The 17,240-nt window shown below is 42.6% G+C and overlaps 16 non-coding genes across 16 annotated transcripts; all 16 read left to right on the top strand.

Moving 5' to 3' along the window:
* Positions 1–757: 757 nt before the first annotated feature.
* On the top strand, positions 758–839 carry AC3HAE_039166 (transfer RNA serine (anticodon GCU)). Its single transcript has one exon. It is a non-coding gene; the product is annotated as a tRNA-Ser (tRNA).
* Positions 840–1,497: 658 nt separating this feature from the next.
* AC3HAE_039165 (transfer RNA serine (anticodon GCU)) lies at positions 1,498–1,579 on the top strand. Its single transcript has one exon. It is a non-coding gene; the product is annotated as a tRNA-Ser (tRNA).
* A 652-nt stretch (positions 1,580–2,231) lies between these two features.
* AC3HAE_039164 (transfer RNA serine (anticodon GCU)) lies at positions 2,232–2,313 on the top strand. The gene has a single exon. It is a non-coding gene; the product is annotated as a tRNA-Ser (tRNA).
* Positions 2,314–2,546: 233 nt separating this feature from the next.
* AC3HAE_039163 (transfer RNA glutamine (anticodon CUG)) lies at positions 2,547–2,618 on the top strand. The gene has a single exon. It is a non-coding gene; the product is annotated as a tRNA-Gln (tRNA).
* A 763-nt stretch (positions 2,619–3,381) lies between these two features.
* AC3HAE_039161 (transfer RNA glutamine (anticodon CUG)) lies at positions 3,382–3,453 on the top strand. The gene has a single exon. It is a non-coding gene; the product is annotated as a tRNA-Gln (tRNA).
* Positions 3,454–3,809: 356 nt separating this feature from the next.
* Positions 3,810–3,891, top strand: AC3HAE_039160 (transfer RNA serine (anticodon GCU)). Its single transcript has one exon. It is a non-coding gene; the product is annotated as a tRNA-Ser (tRNA).
* Positions 3,892–4,124: 233 nt separating this feature from the next.
* AC3HAE_039159 (transfer RNA glutamine (anticodon CUG)) lies at positions 4,125–4,196 on the top strand. Its single transcript has one exon. It is a non-coding gene; the product is annotated as a tRNA-Gln (tRNA).
* A 1,188-nt stretch (positions 4,197–5,384) lies between these two features.
* Positions 5,385–5,466, top strand: AC3HAE_039157 (transfer RNA serine (anticodon GCU)). Its single transcript has one exon. It is a non-coding gene; the product is annotated as a tRNA-Ser (tRNA).
* A 233-nt stretch (positions 5,467–5,699) lies between these two features.
* AC3HAE_039156 (transfer RNA glutamine (anticodon CUG)) lies at positions 5,700–5,771 on the top strand. Its single transcript has one exon. It is a non-coding gene; the product is annotated as a tRNA-Gln (tRNA).
* A 1,188-nt stretch (positions 5,772–6,959) lies between these two features.
* AC3HAE_039155 (transfer RNA serine (anticodon GCU)) lies at positions 6,960–7,041 on the top strand. Its single transcript has one exon. It is a non-coding gene; the product is annotated as a tRNA-Ser (tRNA).
* Positions 7,042–7,694: 653 nt separating this feature from the next.
* Positions 7,695–7,776, top strand: AC3HAE_039154 (transfer RNA serine (anticodon GCU)). Its single transcript has one exon. It is a non-coding gene; the product is annotated as a tRNA-Ser (tRNA).
* A 529-nt stretch (positions 7,777–8,305) lies between these two features.
* AC3HAE_039153 (transfer RNA glutamine (anticodon CUG)) lies at positions 8,306–8,377 on the top strand. The gene has a single exon. It is a non-coding gene; the product is annotated as a tRNA-Gln (tRNA).
* A 1,091-nt stretch (positions 8,378–9,468) lies between these two features.
* AC3HAE_039150 (transfer RNA serine (anticodon GCU)) lies at positions 9,469–9,550 on the top strand. The gene has a single exon. It is a non-coding gene; the product is annotated as a tRNA-Ser (tRNA).
* A 529-nt stretch (positions 9,551–10,079) lies between these two features.
* On the top strand, positions 10,080–10,151 carry AC3HAE_039149 (transfer RNA glutamine (anticodon CUG)). Its single transcript has one exon. It is a non-coding gene; the product is annotated as a tRNA-Gln (tRNA).
* Positions 10,152–10,499: 348 nt separating this feature from the next.
* Positions 10,500–10,581, top strand: AC3HAE_039148 (transfer RNA serine (anticodon GCU)). The gene has a single exon. It is a non-coding gene; the product is annotated as a tRNA-Ser (tRNA).
* Positions 10,582–11,638: 1,057 nt separating this feature from the next.
* Positions 11,639–11,710, top strand: AC3HAE_039147 (transfer RNA glutamine (anticodon CUG)). Its single transcript has one exon. It is a non-coding gene; the product is annotated as a tRNA-Gln (tRNA).
* The last annotated feature ends 5,530 nt before the right edge of the window (positions 11,711–17,240 follow it).

The raw sequence follows: 17,240 nt of genomic DNA, 5'->3' as shown, positions 1-17,240 counted from the left end.
GCTCTGCACGCGTAGGTTAGAATCCCATCCTCATCGGTTAGCTTTGTCAATTGAGATCAATTCATTGGCAATGTCGGACCAGGATCCAATGCTGGTTTAATGTTGAGTGTCCTACACCATCTCCCTGAATTTTTTTTGGTACACAGTGTATACTCGGTGTGATGGGGTGGACGAGTGGTTAAGGTGATGGACTGCTAATCCATTGTGCTCTGCGCGCGTGGGTTCGAATCCCATCCTCATCGGTTAGCTTTGTCAATTGAGAGCAATGCATTGGTAATGTCGGACCAGGGATCCAATGCTGGTTTAATGTTTAGTGTCCTACACCATCTCCCCGAATTGAGGTCATTATTGAATATCAATATTCTGCCTGTGTTATAACTGCTGTTCAATTGATAATATTTTCACAACAGACTATATTAAATTCCACTTTTTTTTTGGTACACAGTGTGTACTCAGTGTGATGGGGTGGCCGAGTGGTTAAGGTGATGGACTGCTAATCCATTGTGCTCTGCACCTGGGGTTCGAATCCCATCCTCATCGGTTAGCTTTGTCAATTGAGAGCAATGCATTGGTAATGTCGGACCAGGGATCCAATGCTGGTTTAATGTTTAGTGTCCTACACCATCTCCCCGAATTGAGGTCATTATTGAATATCAATATTCTGCCTGTGTTATAACTGCTGTTCAATTGATAATATTTGGACAACAGACTATATTAAATTCCACTTTTTTTTTGGTACACAGTGTGTACTCAGTGTGATGGGGTGGCCGAGTGGTTAAGGTGATGGACTGCTAATCCATTGTGCTCTGCACGCGTGGGTTCGAATCCCATCCTCATCGTATTTACCATTTGTTAATTGAGATCAATGCATTTGCAATGTCGTACCACGGATCAAATGCTTCGAAGACTAGTATGGTCACCACAATCTTGCTATTTTATCTTTAGCAAAAATCTCCATGAGCATAGACCGCATGTATTCATGCCTGTTTTAGAACTGTCAAAGCACTTCACTGTCTTCCAAGGTGGACTTGTAGACTCTGTCATCATTTTGTATACTTTTAACTACAAGGGTTCCATGGTGTAATGGTTAGCACTCTGGACTCTGAATCCAGTGATCCGAGTTCACATCTCGGTGGAACCTAGTGTGCTGGTCAGTGACCTGTACGTTCTCACAAAATTGAAGCCATTCTATATTGTCTTTACTCTGCCTGTGTTTGAACTGCTCGTCAATGGATAGCCTTTTCACATCAATAGTCTACATTCAATTCCACAATTTTTATGGTACACTGCAGATGGGGTGGCCGAGTCGTTAAGGTGATGGACTGCTAATCCATTGTGCTCTGCACGCGTAGGTTAGAATCCCATCCTCATCGGTTAGCTTTGTCAATTGAGATCAATTCATTGGCAATGTCGGACCAGGATCCAATGCTGGTTTAATGTTGAGTGTCCTACACCATCTCCCCGAAAAAATTTTCTTACACAGTGTGTACTCGGTGTGATGGGGTGGCCGAGTGGTTAAGGTGATGGACTGCTAATCCATTGTGCTCTGCACGCGTGGGTTCGAATCCCATCCTCATCGTATTTACCATTTGTTAATTGAGATCAATGCATTTGCAATGTCGTACCACAGATCAAATGCTTCGAAGACTAGTATGGTCACCAAATCTTGCTATTTTATCTCTAGCAAAAATCTCCATGAGCATAGACCGCATGTATTCATGCCTGTTTTAGAACTGTCAAAGCACTTCACTGTCTTCCAAGGTGGACTTGTAGACTCTATCATCATTTTGTATACTATTTTTAACTACCATGGTGTAATGGTTAGCACTCTGGACTCTGAATCCAGTGATCCGAGTTCGAATCTCGGTGGAACCTAGTGTGCTGGTCAGTGTCCTGTACGTTATCACAAAATTGAAGCCATTCTATATTATCTTTACTCTGCCTGTGTTTGAACTGCTTGTCAATGGATAGCATTTTCACATCAATAGTCTACATTCAATTCCACAATTTTTATGGTACACTGCAGATGGGGTGGCCGAGTCGTTAAGGTGATGGACTGCTAATCCATTGTGCTCTGCACGCGTAGGTTAGAATCCCATCCTCATCGGTTAGCTTTGTCAATTGAGATCAATTCATTGGCAATGTCGGACCAGGATCCAATGCTGGTTTAATGTTGAGTTTCCTACACCATCTCCCCGAAAATTTTTTCTTACACAGTGTGTACTCGGTGTGATGGGGTGGCCGAGTGGTTAAGGTGATGGACTGCTAATCCATTGTGCTCTGCACGCGTGGGTTCGAATCCCATCCTCATCGTATTTACCATTTGTTAATTGAGATCAATGCATTTGCAATGTCGTACCACAGATCAAATGCTTCAAAGACTAGTATGGTCACCACAATCTTGCTATTTTATCTCTAGCAAAAATCTCCACGAGCATAGACCGCATGTATTCATGCCTGTTTTAGAACTGTCAAAGCACTTCACTGTCTTCCAAGGTGGACTTGTAGACTCTATCATCATTTTGTATACTTTTTTTACCTACCAGGGTTCCATGGTGTAATGGTTAGCACTCTGGACTCTGAATCCAGTGATCCGAGTTCAAATCTCGGTGGAACTTAGTGCGCTGGTCAGTGTCCTGTACGTTCTCACAAAATTGAAGCCATTCTATATTATCTTTACTCTGCCTGTGTTTGAACTGCTTGTCAATGGATAGCATTTTCACATCAATAGTCTACATTCAATTCCACAATTTTTATGGTACACTGCAGATGGGGTGGCCGAGTCGTTAAGGTGATGGACTGCTAATCCATTGTGCTCTGCACGCGTAGGTTAGAATCCCATCCTCATCGGTTAGCTTTGTCAATTGAGATCAATTCATTGGCAATGTCGGACCAGGATCCAATGCTGGTTTAATGTTGAGTGTCCTACACCATCTCCCTGAATTGAGGTCATTATTGAATATCAATACTCTGCCTGTGTTATAACTGCTGTTCAATTGATAATATTTTCACAACAGTCTATATTAAATTCCACTTTTTTTTTGGTACACAATGTGTACTCAGTGTGATGGGGTGGCCGAGTGGTTAAGGTGATGGACTGCTAATCCATTGTGCTCTGCATGCCTGGGTTCGAATCCCATCCTCATCGTATTTACCATTTGTTAATTGAGATCAATGCATTTGCAATGTCGTACCACGGATCAAATGCTTCGAAGACTAGTATGGTCACCACAATCTTGCTATTTTATCTTTAGCAAAAATCTCCATGAGCATAGACCGCATGTATTCATGCCTGTTTTAGAACTGTCAAAGCACTTCACTGTCTTCCAAGGTGGACTTGTAGACTCTGTCATCATTTTGTATACTATTTTTAACTACTAGGGTTCTATGGTGTAATGGTTAGCACTCTGGACTCTGAATCCAGTGATCCGAGTTCAAATCTCGGTGGAACCTAGTGTGCTGGTCAGTGACCTGTACGTTCTCACAAAATTGAAGCCATTCTATATTGTCTTTACTCTGCCTGTGTTTGAACTGCTCGTCAATGGATAGCATTTTCACATCAATAGTCTACATTCAATTCCACAATTTTTATGGTACACTGCAGATGGGGTGGCCGAGTCGTTAAGGTGATGGACTGCTAATCCATTGTGCTCTGCACGCGTAGGTTAGAATCCCATCCTCATCGGTTAGCTTTGTCAATTGAGATCAATTCATTGGCAATGTCGGACCAGGATCCAATGCTGGTTTAATGTTGAGTGTCCTACACCATCTCCCTGAAATTTTTTTGGTACACAGTGTGTACTCGGTGTGATGGGGTGGCCGAGTGGTTAAGGTGATGGACTGCTAATCCATTGTGCTCTGCACGCGTGGGTTCGAATCCCATCCTCATCGTATTTACCATTTGTTAATTGAGATCAATGCATTTGCAATGTCGTACCACAGATCAAATGCTTCAAAGACTAGTATGGTCACCACAATCTTGCTATTTTATCTCTAGCAAAAATCTCCACGAGCATAGACCGCATGTATTCATGCCTGTTTTAGAACTGTCAAAGCACTTCACTGTCTTCCAAGGTGGACTTGTAGACTCTATCATCATTTTGTATACTTTTTTTACCTACCAGGGTTCCATGGTGTAATGGTTAGCACTCTGGACTCTGAATCCAGTGATCCGAGTTCAAATCTCGGTGGAACTTAGTGCGCTGGTCAGTGTCCTGTACGTTCTCACAAAATTGAAGCCATTCTATATTATCTTTACTCTGCCTGTGTTTGAACTGCTTGTCAATGGATAGCATTTTCACATCAATAGTCTACATTCAATTCCACAATTTTTATGGTACACTGCAGATGGGGTGGCCGAGTCGTTAAGGTGATGGACTGCTAATCCATTGTGCTCTGCACGCGTAGGTTAGAATCCCATCCTCATCGGTTAGCTTTGTCAATTGAGATCAATTCATTGGCAATGTCGGACCAGGATCCAATGCTGGTTTAATGTTGAGTGTCCTACACCATCTCCCTGAATTGAGGTCATTATTGAATATCAATACTCTGCCTGTGTTATAACTGCTGTTCAATTGATAATATTTTCACAACAGTCTATATTAAATTCCACTTTTTTTTTGGTACACAATGTGTACTCAGTGTGATGGGGTGGCCGAGTGGTTAAGGTGATGGACTGCTAATCCATTGTGCTCTGCATGCCTGGGTTCGAATCCCATCCTCATCGTATTTACCATTTGTTAATTGAGATCAATGCATTTGCAATGTCGTACCACGGATCAAATGCTTCGAAGACTAGTATGGTCACCACAATCTTGCTATTTTATCTTTAGCAAAAATCTCCATGAGCATAGACCGCATGTATTCATGCCTGTTTTAGAACTGTCAAAGCACTTCACTGTCTTCCAAGGTGGACTTGTAGACTCTGTCATCATTTTGTATACTTTTAACTAAAAGGGTTCCATGGTGTAATGGTTAGCACTCTGGACTCTGAATCCAGTGATCCGAGTTCAAATCTCGGTGGTACCTAGTGTGCTGGTCAGTGTCATGTACGTTCTCACAAAATTGAAGCCATTCTATATTATCTTTACTCTGCCTGTGTTTGAACTGCTCGTCAATGGATAGCATTTTCACATCAATAGTCTACATTCAATTCCACAATTTTTATGGTACACTGCAGATGGGGTGGCCGAGTCGTTAAGGTGATGGACTGCTAATCCATTGTGCTCTGCACGCGTAGGTTAGAATCCCATCCTCATCGGTTAGCTTTGTCAATTGAGATCAATTCATTGGCAATGTCGGACCAGGATCCAATGCTGGTTTAATGTTGAGTGTCCTACACCATCTCCCTGAAATTTTTTTGGTACACAGTGTGTACTCGGTGTGATGGGGTGGCCGAGTGGTTAAGGTGATGGACTGCTAATCCATTGTGCTCTGCACGCGTGGGTTCGAATCCCATCCTCATCGTATTTACCATTTGTTAATTGAGATCAATGCATTTGCAATGTCGTACCACAGATCAAATGCTTCAAAGACTAGTATGGTCACCACAATCTTGCTATTTTATCTCTAGCAAAAATCTCCACGAGCATAGACCGCATGTATTCATGCCTGTTTTAGAACTGTCAAAGCACTTCACTGTCTTCCAAGGTGGACTTGTAGACTCTATCATCATTTTGTATACTTTTTTTACCTACCAGGGTTCCATGGTGTAATGGTTAGCACTCTGGACTCTGAATCCAGTGATCCGAGTTCAAATCTCGGTGGAACTTAGTGCGCTGGTCAGTGTCCTGTACGTTCTCACAAAATTGAAGCCATTCTATATTATCTTTACTCTGCCTGTGTTTGAACTGCTTGTCAATGGATAGCATTTTCACATCAATAGTCTACATTCAATTCCACAATTTTTATGGTACACTGCAGATGGGGTGGCCGAGTCGTTAAGGTGATGGACTGCTAATCCATTGTGCTCTGCACGCGTAGGTTAGAATCCCATCCTCATCGGTTAGCTTTGTCAATTGAGATCAATTCATTGGCAATGTCGGACCAGGATCCAATGCTGGTTTAATGTTGAGTGTCCTACACCATCTCCCTGAATTGAGGTCATTATTGAATATCAATACTCTGCCTGTGTTATAACTGCTGTTCAATTGATAATATTTTCACAACAGTCTATATTAAATTCCACTTTTTTTTTGGTACACAATGTGTACTCAGTGTGATGGGGTGGCCGAGTGGTTAAGGTGATGGACTGCTAATCCATTGTGCTCTGCATGCCTGGGTTCGAATCCCATCCTCATCGTATTTACCATTTGTTAATTGAGATCAATGCATTTGCAATGTCGTACCACGGATCAAATGCTTCGAAGACTAGTATGGTCACCACAATCTTGCTATTTTATCTTTAGCAAAAATCTCCATGAGCATAGACCGCATGTATTCATGCCTGTTTTAGAACTGTCAAAGCACTTCACTGTCTTCCAAGGTGGACTTGTAGACTCTGTCATCATTTTGTATACTTTTAACTAAAAGGGTTCCATGGTGTAATGGTTAGCACTCTGGACTCTGAATCCAGTGATCCGAGTTCAAATCTCAGTGGTACCTAGTGTGCTGGTCAGTGTCATGTACGTTCTCACAAAATTGAAGCCATTCTATATTATCTTTACTCTGCCTGTGTTTGAACTGCTCGTCAATGGATAGCATTTTCACATCAATAGTCTACATTCAATTCCACAATTTTTATGGTACACTGCAGATGGGGTGGCCGAGTCGTTAAGGTGATGGACTGCTAATCCATTGTGCTCTGCACGCGTAGGTTAGAATCCCATCCTCATCGGTTAGCTTTGTCAATTGAGATCAATTCATTGGCAATGTCGGACCAGGATCCAATGCTGGTTTAATGTTGAGTGTCCTACACCATCTCCCTGAAATTTTTTTAGTACACAGTGTGTACTCGGTGTGATGGGGTGGCCGAGTGGTTAAGGTGATGGACTGCTAATCCATTGTGCTCTGCACGCGTGGGTTCGAATCCCATCCTCATCGTATTTACCATTTGTTAATTGAGATCAATGCATTTGCAATGTCGTACCACAGATCAAATGCTTCGAAGACTAGTATGGTCACCACAATCTTGCTATTTTATCTCTAGCAAAAATCTCCATGAGCATAGACCGCATGCATTCATGCCTGTTTTAGAACTGTCAAAGCACTTCACTGTCTTCCAAGGTGGACTTGTAGACTCTATCATCATTTTGTATACTATTTTTAACTACCATGGTGTAATGGTTAGCACTCTGGACTCTGAATCCAGTGATCCGAGTTCAAATCTCGGTGGAACTTAGTGCGCTGGTCAGTGTCCTGTACGTTCTCACAAAATTGAAGCCATTCTATATTATCTTTACTCTGCCTGTGTTTGAACTGCTTGTCAATGGATAGCATTTTCACATCAATAGTCTACATTCAATTCCACAATTTTTATGGTACACTGCAGATGGGGTGGCCGAGTCGTTAAGGTGATGGACTGCTAATCCATTGTGCTCTGCACGCGTAGGTTAGAATCCCATCCTCATCGGTTAGCTTTGTCAATTGAGATCAATTCATTGGCAATGTCGGACCAGGATCCAATGCTGGTTTAATGTTGAGTGTCCTACACCATCTCCCTGAAATTTTTTTGGTACACAGTGTGTACTCGGTGTGATGGGGTGGCCGAGTGGTTAAGGTGATGGACTGCTAATCCATTGTGCTCTGCACGCGTGGGTTCGAATCCCATCCTCATCGGTTAGCTTTGTCAATTGAGAGCAATGCATTGGTAATGTCGGACCAGGGATCCAATGCTGGTTTAATGTTTAGTGTCCTACACCATCTCCCCGAATTGAGGTCATTATTGAATATCAATATTCTGCCTGTGTTATAACTGCTGTTCAATTGATAATATTTTGACAACAGACTATATTAAATTCCACTTTTTTTTTGGTACACAGTGTGTACTCAGTGTGATGGGGTGGCTGAGTTGTTAAGGTGATGGACTGCTAATCCATTGTGCTCTGCACGCGTGGGTTCGAATCCCATCCTCATCATATTTACCATTTGTTAATTGAGATCAATGCATTTGCAATGTCGTACCACGGATCAAATGCTTCGAAGACTAGTATGGTCACCACAATCTTGCTATTTTATCTTTAGCAAAAATCTCCATGAGCATAGACCGCATGTATTCATGCCTGTTTTAGAACTGTCAAAGCACTTCACTGTCTTCCAAGGTGGACTTGTAGACTCTGTCATCATTTTGTATACTTTTAACTACAAGGGTTCCATGGTGTAATGGTTAGCACTCTGGACTCTGAATCCAGTGATCCGAGTTCAAATCTCGGTGGAACCTAGTGTGCTGGTCAGTGAACTGTACGTTCTCACAAAATTGAAGCCATTCTATCTTGTCTTTACTCTGCCTGTGTTTGAACTGCTCGTCAATGGACAGCATTTTCACATCAATAGTCTACATTCAATTCCACAATTTTTATGGTACACTGCAGATGGGGTGGCCGAGTCGTTAAGGTGATGGACTGCTAATCCATTGTGCTCTGCACGCGTAGGTTAGAATCCCATCCTCATCGGTTAGCTTTGTCAATTGAGATCAATTCATTGGCAATGTCGGACCAGGATCCAATGCTGGTTTAATGTTGAGTGTCCTACACCATCTCCCTGAAATTTTTTTGGTACACAGTGTGTACTCGGTGTGATGGGGTGGCCGAGTGGTTAAGGTGATGCACTGCTAATCCATTGTGCTCTGCACGCGTGGGTTCGAATCCCATCCTCATCGTATTTACCATTTGTTAATTGAGATCAATGCATTTGCAATGTCTTACCACAGATCAAATGCTTCGAAGACTAGTATGGTCACCACAATCTTGCTATTTTATCTCTAGCAAAAATCTCCATGAGCGTAGACCGCATGCATTCATGCCTGTTTTAGAACTGTCAAAGCACTTCACTGTCTTCCAAGGTGGACTTGTAGACTCTATCATCATTTTGTATACTATTTTTAACTACCATGGTGTAATGGTTAGCACTCTGGACTCTGAATCCAGTGATCCGAGTTCAAATCTCGGTGGAACTTAGTGCGCTGGTCAGTGTCCTGTACGTTCTCACAAAATTGAAGCCATTCTATATTATCTTTACTCTGCCTGTGTTTGAACTGCTTGTCAATGGATAGCATTTTCACATCAATAGTCTACATTCAATTCCACAATTTTTATGGTACACTGCAGATGGGGTGGCCGAGTCGTTAAGGTGATGGACTGCTAATCCATTGTGCTCTGCACGCGTAGGTTAGAATCCCATCCTCATCGGTTAGCTTTGTCAATTGAGATCAATTCATTGGCAATGTCGGACCAGGATCCAATGCTGGTTTAATGTTGAGTGTCCTACACCATCTCCCTGAAATTTTTTTGGTACACAGTGTGTACTCGGTGTGATGGGGTGGCCGAGTGGTTAAGGTGATGGACTGCTAATCCGTTGTGCTCTGCACGCGTGGGTTCGAATCCCATCCTCATCGGTTAGCTTTGTCAATTGAGAGCAATGCATTGGTAATGTCGGACCAGGGATCCAATGCTGGTTTAATGTTTAGTGTCCTACACCATCTCCCCGAATTGAGGTCATTATTGAATATCAATATTCTGCCTGTGTTATAACTGCTGTTCAATTGATAATATTTTGACAACAGACTATATTAAATTCCACTTTTTTTTTGGTACACAGTGTGTACTCAGTGTGATGGGGTGGCTGAGTTGTTAAGGTGATGGACTGCTAATCCATTGTGCTCTGCACGCGTGGGTTCGAATCCCATCCTCATCGTATTTACCATTTGTTAATTGAGATCAATGCATTTGCAATGTCGTACCACGGATCAAATGCTTCGAAGACTAGTATGGTCACCACAATCTTGCTATTTTATCTTTAGCAAAAATCTCCATGAGCATAGACCGCATGTATTCATGCCTGTTTTAGAACTGTCAAAGCACTTCACTGTCTTCCAAGGTGGACTTGTAGACTCTGTCATCATTTTGTATACTTTTAACTACAAGGGTTCCATGGTGTAATGGTTAGCACTCTGGACTCTGAATCCAGTGATCCGAGTTCAAATCTCGGTGGAACCTAGTGTGCTGGTCAGTGAACTGTACGTTCTCACAAAATTGAAGCCATTCTATCTTGTCTTTACTCTGCCTGTGTTTGAACTGCTCGTCAATGGACAGCATTTTCACATCAATAGTCTACATTCAATTCCACAATTTTTATGGTACACTGCAGATGGGGTGGCCAAGTCGTTAAGGTGCTAATCCATTGTGCTCTGCACGCGTAGGTTAGAATCCCATCCTCATCGGTTAGCTTTGTCAATTGAGATCAATTCATTGGCAATGTCGGACCAGGATCCAATGCTGGTTTAATGTTGAGTGTCCTACACCATCTCCCCGAAAAAATTTTCTTACACAGTGTGTACTCGGTGTGATGGGGTGGCCGAGTGGTTAAGGTGATGGACTGCTAATCCATTGTGCTCTGCACGCGTGGGTTCGAATCCCATCCTCATCTTATTTACCATTTGTTAATTGAGATCAATGCATTTGCAATGTCGTACCACAGATCAAATGCTTCGAAGACTAGTATGGTCACCACAATCTTGCTATTTTATCTCTAGCAAAAATCTCCATGAGCATAGACCGCATGCATTCATGCCTGTTTTAGAACTGTCAAAGCACTTCACTGTCTTCCAAGGTGGACTTGTAGACTCTATCATCATTTTGTATACTATTTTTAACTACCATGGTGTAATGGTTAGCACTCTGGACTCTGAATCCAGTGATCCGAGTTCAAATCTCGGTGGAACTTAGTGCGCTGGTCAGTGTCCTGTACGTTCTCACAAAATTGAAGCCATTCTATATTATCTTTACTCTGCCTGTGTTTGAACTGCTTGTCAATGGATAGCATTTTCACATAAATAGTCTACATTCAATTCCACAATTTTTATGGTACACTGCAGATGGGGTGGCCGAGTCGTTAAGGTGATGGACTGCTAATCCATTGTGCTCTGCACGCGTAGGTTAGAATCCCATCCTCATCGGTTAGCTTTGTCAATTGAGATCAATTCATTGGCAATGTCGGACCAGGATCCAATGCTGGTTTAATGTTGAGTGTCCTACACCATCTCCCTGAATTGAGGTCATTATTGAATATCAATACTCTGCCTGTGTTATAACTGCTGTTCAATTGATAATATTTTCACAACAGTCTATATTAAATTCCACTTTTTTTTTGGTACACAATGTGTACTCAGTGTGATGGGGTGGCCGAGTGGTTAAGGTGATGGACTGCTAATCCATTGTGCTCTGCATGCCTGGGTTCGAATCCCATCCTCATCGTATTTACCATTTGTTAATTGAGATCAATGCATTTGCAATGTCGTACCACGGATCAAATGCTTCGAAGACTAGTATGGTCACCACAATCTTGCTATTTTATCTCTAGCAAAAATCTCCATGAGCATAGACCGCATGTATTCATGCCTGTTTTAGAACTGTCAAAGCACTTCACTGTCTTCCAAGGTGGACTTGTAGACTCTGTCATCATTTTGTATACTTTTAACTACAAGGGTTCCATGGTGTAATGGTTAGCACTCTGGACTCTGAATCCAGTGATCCGAGTTCAAATCTCGGTGGAACCTAGTGCGCTTGTCAGTGTCCTGTACAAGCTCACAAAATCAAAGCCATTCTATATTATCATTGCTCTGCCAGTGTTTGAACTGCTCGTCAATGGAGAGCACGTTCACACCACTAGTCTATATTAAATTCCACTTTTTCTTTGGTACACAGTCTCTATCTTATTGTGGAAGATGAACTTCTAAACTTCCTAGCTGTCAAAATGAAAACTTTGAGCCAAGATGACATCGTGGCCATGACAGTAGACCACTTTGGTTCGGAGTGGATTGTGAATTCCACCAAAGTGCTCTTTGAACTCTGCCCAAGCTCCACTCGCAAGCTTGTAGCGCACACGGGGGCGCAAAAAGATGTAAAAAAACGTCAAGACGTGTATTAAACTACTCAACGAGGTCGGCGAGGACGCTCCTCGTTTTGTTTCACACTTTCTTGATGAACTACCACCAGTGACTTTTAATAGCCTCGATGTCTCCTGCCTTTTGGGGAAGATCGAGCGGCTAGGAGCAGACGTCCACGCCATGACTCGGGCTTTGTCTATGCAGACAAGCACCTGTAACGACCTGCGCGCTGTGACCGCGGATATAACCCAAAGGCTGGGTGCCATTGAACAGTTTGGTGTAAGCGGAGGGAGATCACCGACTTCCCGAACCACTGAGGAACCCCGGGGCAGCGTGGAGGTCCAGACCAGCGAGGAAGACTCGAGCCGGAGGGTGGAGAGCTCAGCCTCAAGCCGGGATGGACCAAACAACGCAGCAACCGGAGCCCCGCATGCAGCATGGAGTGACGCGACAAACACCCCAAACTGGTCCCGCGTGGTCAAGGTGGGCCACCGACTGAAACATGTTACTGGAGACACCACGACAAAGCCCAAGCCCCAGAGAAAGCCCCCCAGGGAAAAGAAGGCAGGCGGCATTGTTGGAACCAGTGCTGGTGGAAACATTCGGGTAATAAAGACCAGATTGGTGAGTGTCTTTGAGACAAAATTTTCCCCCACTTTAGACCCTGAGACTCTGGTCAGCTACATGAAAGACAAACTTGGCCGTGAGGTAACCTGTCAAAAGTTAGATACTGTGCAGACCCGATTCAGCTAATTTAAAGTAACAGCTGAGTGCACGGAGGTCGCTGAAATGTACAATCCTAATATTTGGCCAGAAGGTGTGTTTGTGCGGCGCTTCTATGAGGCGCGCAGACCAAATGTGGCTACTGTGGGGTCAGCACCGGCAGGTAGTGTGCCTGTACCGGAGGCTGGGTCATCAGATGCCGTGTAGAAGCCTCAGCCATAGCTATCAGAGTTGTGTCATATAATCCACGAGGCTTGCGCCTGGGACAGAGTGCTGGAGATAGAGCGCGTCGTGTTGTTATTGACCAGCTCCTGGAGAGCACTGACATTCTCTGTTTACAAGAGACTTTTTTAGCCAAACAAGATTTGGATAAACTGAACTCTGTTCATAATGACTTCCACGGGGCAGGAGAGTCCACAACGGACCTAAGTGCGGGAATAGTGCGGGGAAGAATACCCGGAGGGGTGGCCATCTTGTGGCGCAAAAACTATGACCCACTGATCAGTGTGATCAGCCTTGAGGTGGACTGGTGTGTAGCAATTAAAGTTGTACATAACATGAATGTTTTTATTATTTTAAATGTATACACTCCATATGACTGTCACAAAAATGAGGAGGAATACTTAGATAGATTAGCATTTATAGGCTCATTCATTGAGGAAAGTGCTTATACAAATATATACGTGATGGGGGACATGAATGCTGATGTTGCTGATGACAAGTCTATTTTTGGTCAGCGATTAATACAGTTCTGTCAAGATAATAAACTGGTTCTCTCCAGCAAAATACTCTTGCCTGTAGAAAGCTACACATACGTCAGTGAAGCATGGCATAGTACATCCTGGCTCGATCACATTGTGTGTACAGCCGATGCTCATGACAGTCTGGTGAATGTTGAAATATTGTATGGGCTAGCGACAACAGACCACATTCCCGTCTCCATGATGTTAAATGTTGGAAATTTACCTGTATGTAACAGTATTAATAACTCTGAGCGGAGTGAGAGATTAGACTGGATGAGCCTCACAGACGCTGACCTCACACATTATAGGTCACTGACTGACTATAGCCTTAGTAATATTGATCTACCTGTTGAGGCTATACTATGTGGTAATATTAACTGTAAGAGCCAAAAGCACAATAAGGAGCTGTGTACTATGTATGACACAATTGTGAATTGTCTTGTCAATGACAGTAAATGTTTCCGCCAAAAAAAGGTTAAACATAATATAAGGCCTGGGTGGAATGAATATGTACGTGAATTACATGCAGAAGCCAAAGAAGCTTTCAGTAACTGGGTAACATCAGGAAAAGTAAGGCACGGCCCAGAGTGTGAAAGAAAGAAAATAGCAAATGCCAGATTCAAATATGCTGTGCGATTTATAAAAAGAAATGAGGAAGCAATGAGGGCTAATTCAATGGCCAAAAAGCTGCAACAAAATAAGACATATGAATTCTGGAAAGAAGTTAAAGCAATTAATAACAGCAAGATGCCTTTACCATCTAGTATCTCTGGTATCACTGGATCTGAGAATATTGTTGAACTGTGGAGGAAGCATTATTGTGACATTTTTAATTGTGTTAAGAGCGATACTTTTACTGTTGGAGATGTTCCCCATCATGATGGTGTGACAATCAGACCAGATGATGTGTGTTATGCCATAGAGAAATTGTCATTGAATAAAGCATGTGGCCTTGACCAAATAGCAGCAGAACATCTAAAATACGCTAGCAGCAGAGTATCAGTGTTAATTGCTCTATGTCTCACTGGACTGCTAATGCATGGTGTACTACCAGATTCCATGATGGCTGTAGTCTTAGTTCCTGTCATCAAAGACAAAACTGGAAAGATATCTAGCATAGAAAACTATAGACCCATCGCGCTGGCCAGTGTACTTTCCAAAGTACTGGAACAAGTTCTCCTGGATAGACTCCAACAATATGTAATCACCACAGATAACCAGTTTGGTTTCAAAAGTAAACACAGCACAGATTTGTGCATTTATGCATTGAAAGAGATGGTTAGTGTGTATAGAACAAAAAATAGTACAATGTTTTTATGTTTCCTGGATGCATCCAAAGCCTTTGACAAAGTCAATCATGTTTGTCAAGTTGCAGGAGCGCGGTGTTCCACCGTACATGATTAGAATATTGCACTATTGGTATGTACATCAAAATATGCATGTTAGATGGGGTACAAGTTTATCTGCACCCTTCCTTGTAGCTAATGGTGTGAGACAAGGAGGAATCCTATCACCTGTCCTCTTCAATCTGTATTTGGATGATCTGTCTAGACAGTTGAACCAGTGCAGGACTGGATGTATAGTGGGAGACACTCATTAATCACTTGGTTTATGCTGATGACTTGGTCATTATATCGCCCTCTAGTGTTGGGCTACAGCAACTGCTGAGAATCTGTTCTTGTTATAGTATGCAGTTTGAAATTGTGTTTAATTAAGCAAAAAGTGTGATTATGATTGTAAAAACAAAGGAGGATAGGAATACACAATTCCCCTCCTTTTTCTTAGCTGGTCAAGCACTTGGTGTTGTGAAAAAAGTTAAATATCTGGGCCACATAATCAGAGAAGATCTATGTGATGATGATGACGTTCAACGTCAGTGTTGTAAACTCTATGCGCAGGCCAATATGCTTAAAAGGAAATTCAATAAGTGTACAGAGGATGTAAAGATAGCCTTGTTTAGATCATATTGTACTACACTGTACACAGCACACTTGTGGTGCAAGTACAGTGCTGCAAAAATGAGAAAACTGTTGGTAGCTTACAACGATGCATTTAGAATATTACTTAGGCGCCCAAGATGGACAAGCGCGAGTCATATGTTTGTATCTTGCAATGTATCTACCTTTCATGCTCTTTTAAGAAACTACATGTACAGGTTCAGGTGTCGACTTAACCAGTCAAGCAATAGCATCATAGTTGCACTAGTTACACACAGTGATACAAAATACTTGTCAGGTCTCTGGAGACACTGGAACAGGTGTCTGTATGTTTTTTAAATTTATGATGGTGCTTTTTTTTTTTTTTATCTTGTATTGTATGTGTTTTTGTATTGTCTCCCCATAATGGACCTGAGTCCGTAATAAAGATTATCATCATCATCATCTACTCGGTGAGATGGGGTGGCCGTAAGTTCCAGTTTCTGGACTGCCTCCGAGGTCCTAACACATTACAAAAGGTCCGAACAATGCAGAACGAGGTCCGAACCAGCTCCTAATCAGGTCTGAACACATTCCTATTGAGTTTCAAACGAGGTCCGAACGAGGTCCTAACACTTTTCCGAACGGGTAGGTCACGTGACCGAGGGGGCGTGGTTATCGCTTTAGAGTTGCAGCCATTCTTTTCACCGCATCAACCTGACTCGGGAAAAAGGTTTGGAAACTTGATTAATACTCATAAAAGCAACACCATAAAAAACAAAACAGTAAACTATTTAATTTCTCGTCCCGCCAGCATGATGATATTCAACTTTGTATTTCAACTTTCTTGTTACGTGGCCACTTTGCTAACGGAGCTTCTGACTGCTGTGTATACTAGCGCTGTGTTCGTCCCCTCCGGTAGTGGAGCCTGGTTATGTGTTGGGGCAGAGCAAACTGATGTCCAGATGTATATGTCAGATGTGTCCAGATGTATGACATGCTTGTGCCAAGTTTAATTATTAACAATAATAACATTATTACCACACACACACACACACACACACACAATAATAATTTCTGTCTGTACACACACATAGCCTAGCTCAACATTAACCTGTTTTATATTTAAAGTTTGAAGATGACTAAGACAGGAAAGCCAGATAGTTACTGGAGGGACATCTGCATAAAATATGCCCAGGGCCAATTCCATTTCTCAACTGGCAAACGGCCAGGGGCCAAGAAATGGAAAAAGGCCTTGGAGAAAATCGATGCTTGCCCCCTGCAGAGCCATAGTGCTACGAAGGATCTGTTCGGGAGAAGCCTCCAGTGCTCCTGTGGGTTCCACAAGGTAGGTGAAATTATTTTCCCCTGTGTATTCCACAAGGTAAGTGAGTTATTTACTAATTGATTGTTTACAGGTTTGCTTTTTCCTCTGGTGGGCTTCAGTGATTTTGCAGTAATGCCTGATGTTGATGCCTGTTTGCTGTCTTTTTTAAAATTGTCCCCCCAGCCAGCAGATCTGTCATCAGGAGCTGGGTCCAGTGAGGCAGGGGTAGTTGAGACTAGGGCCTGACCGATTCATCGGCCTGCCGATTTAATCGGCCGATTATAGCCTTTTTGAAAATAATCAACATCGGCCGAAAAGTTGCAGATTAATGCCGATTTTTTTATTTTTTTTACTATAAATGTAATTGCGCTATCTATCCTCTAGAGTGCGCTCCCACTTCAGTCCATTCTACTTAGAAAGGCTCTCAGTCACACCCACCACTCATCTTTGGTCACAACACCGGAGCGCATGTAGGTGGAATGTGCTGAGCT

The sequence above is a fragment of the Micromesistius poutassou genome, assembly GCF_964030765.1.
Source record: "Micromesistius poutassou genome assembly, chromosome: 23".
Classification (NCBI taxonomy): Eukaryota; Metazoa; Chordata; class Actinopteri; order Gadiformes; family Gadidae; genus Micromesistius; species Micromesistius poutassou.
The sequence above is the reverse complement of the archived record's forward strand: the minus strand, read 5'-3'. Positions and strand labels throughout refer to the sequence as shown.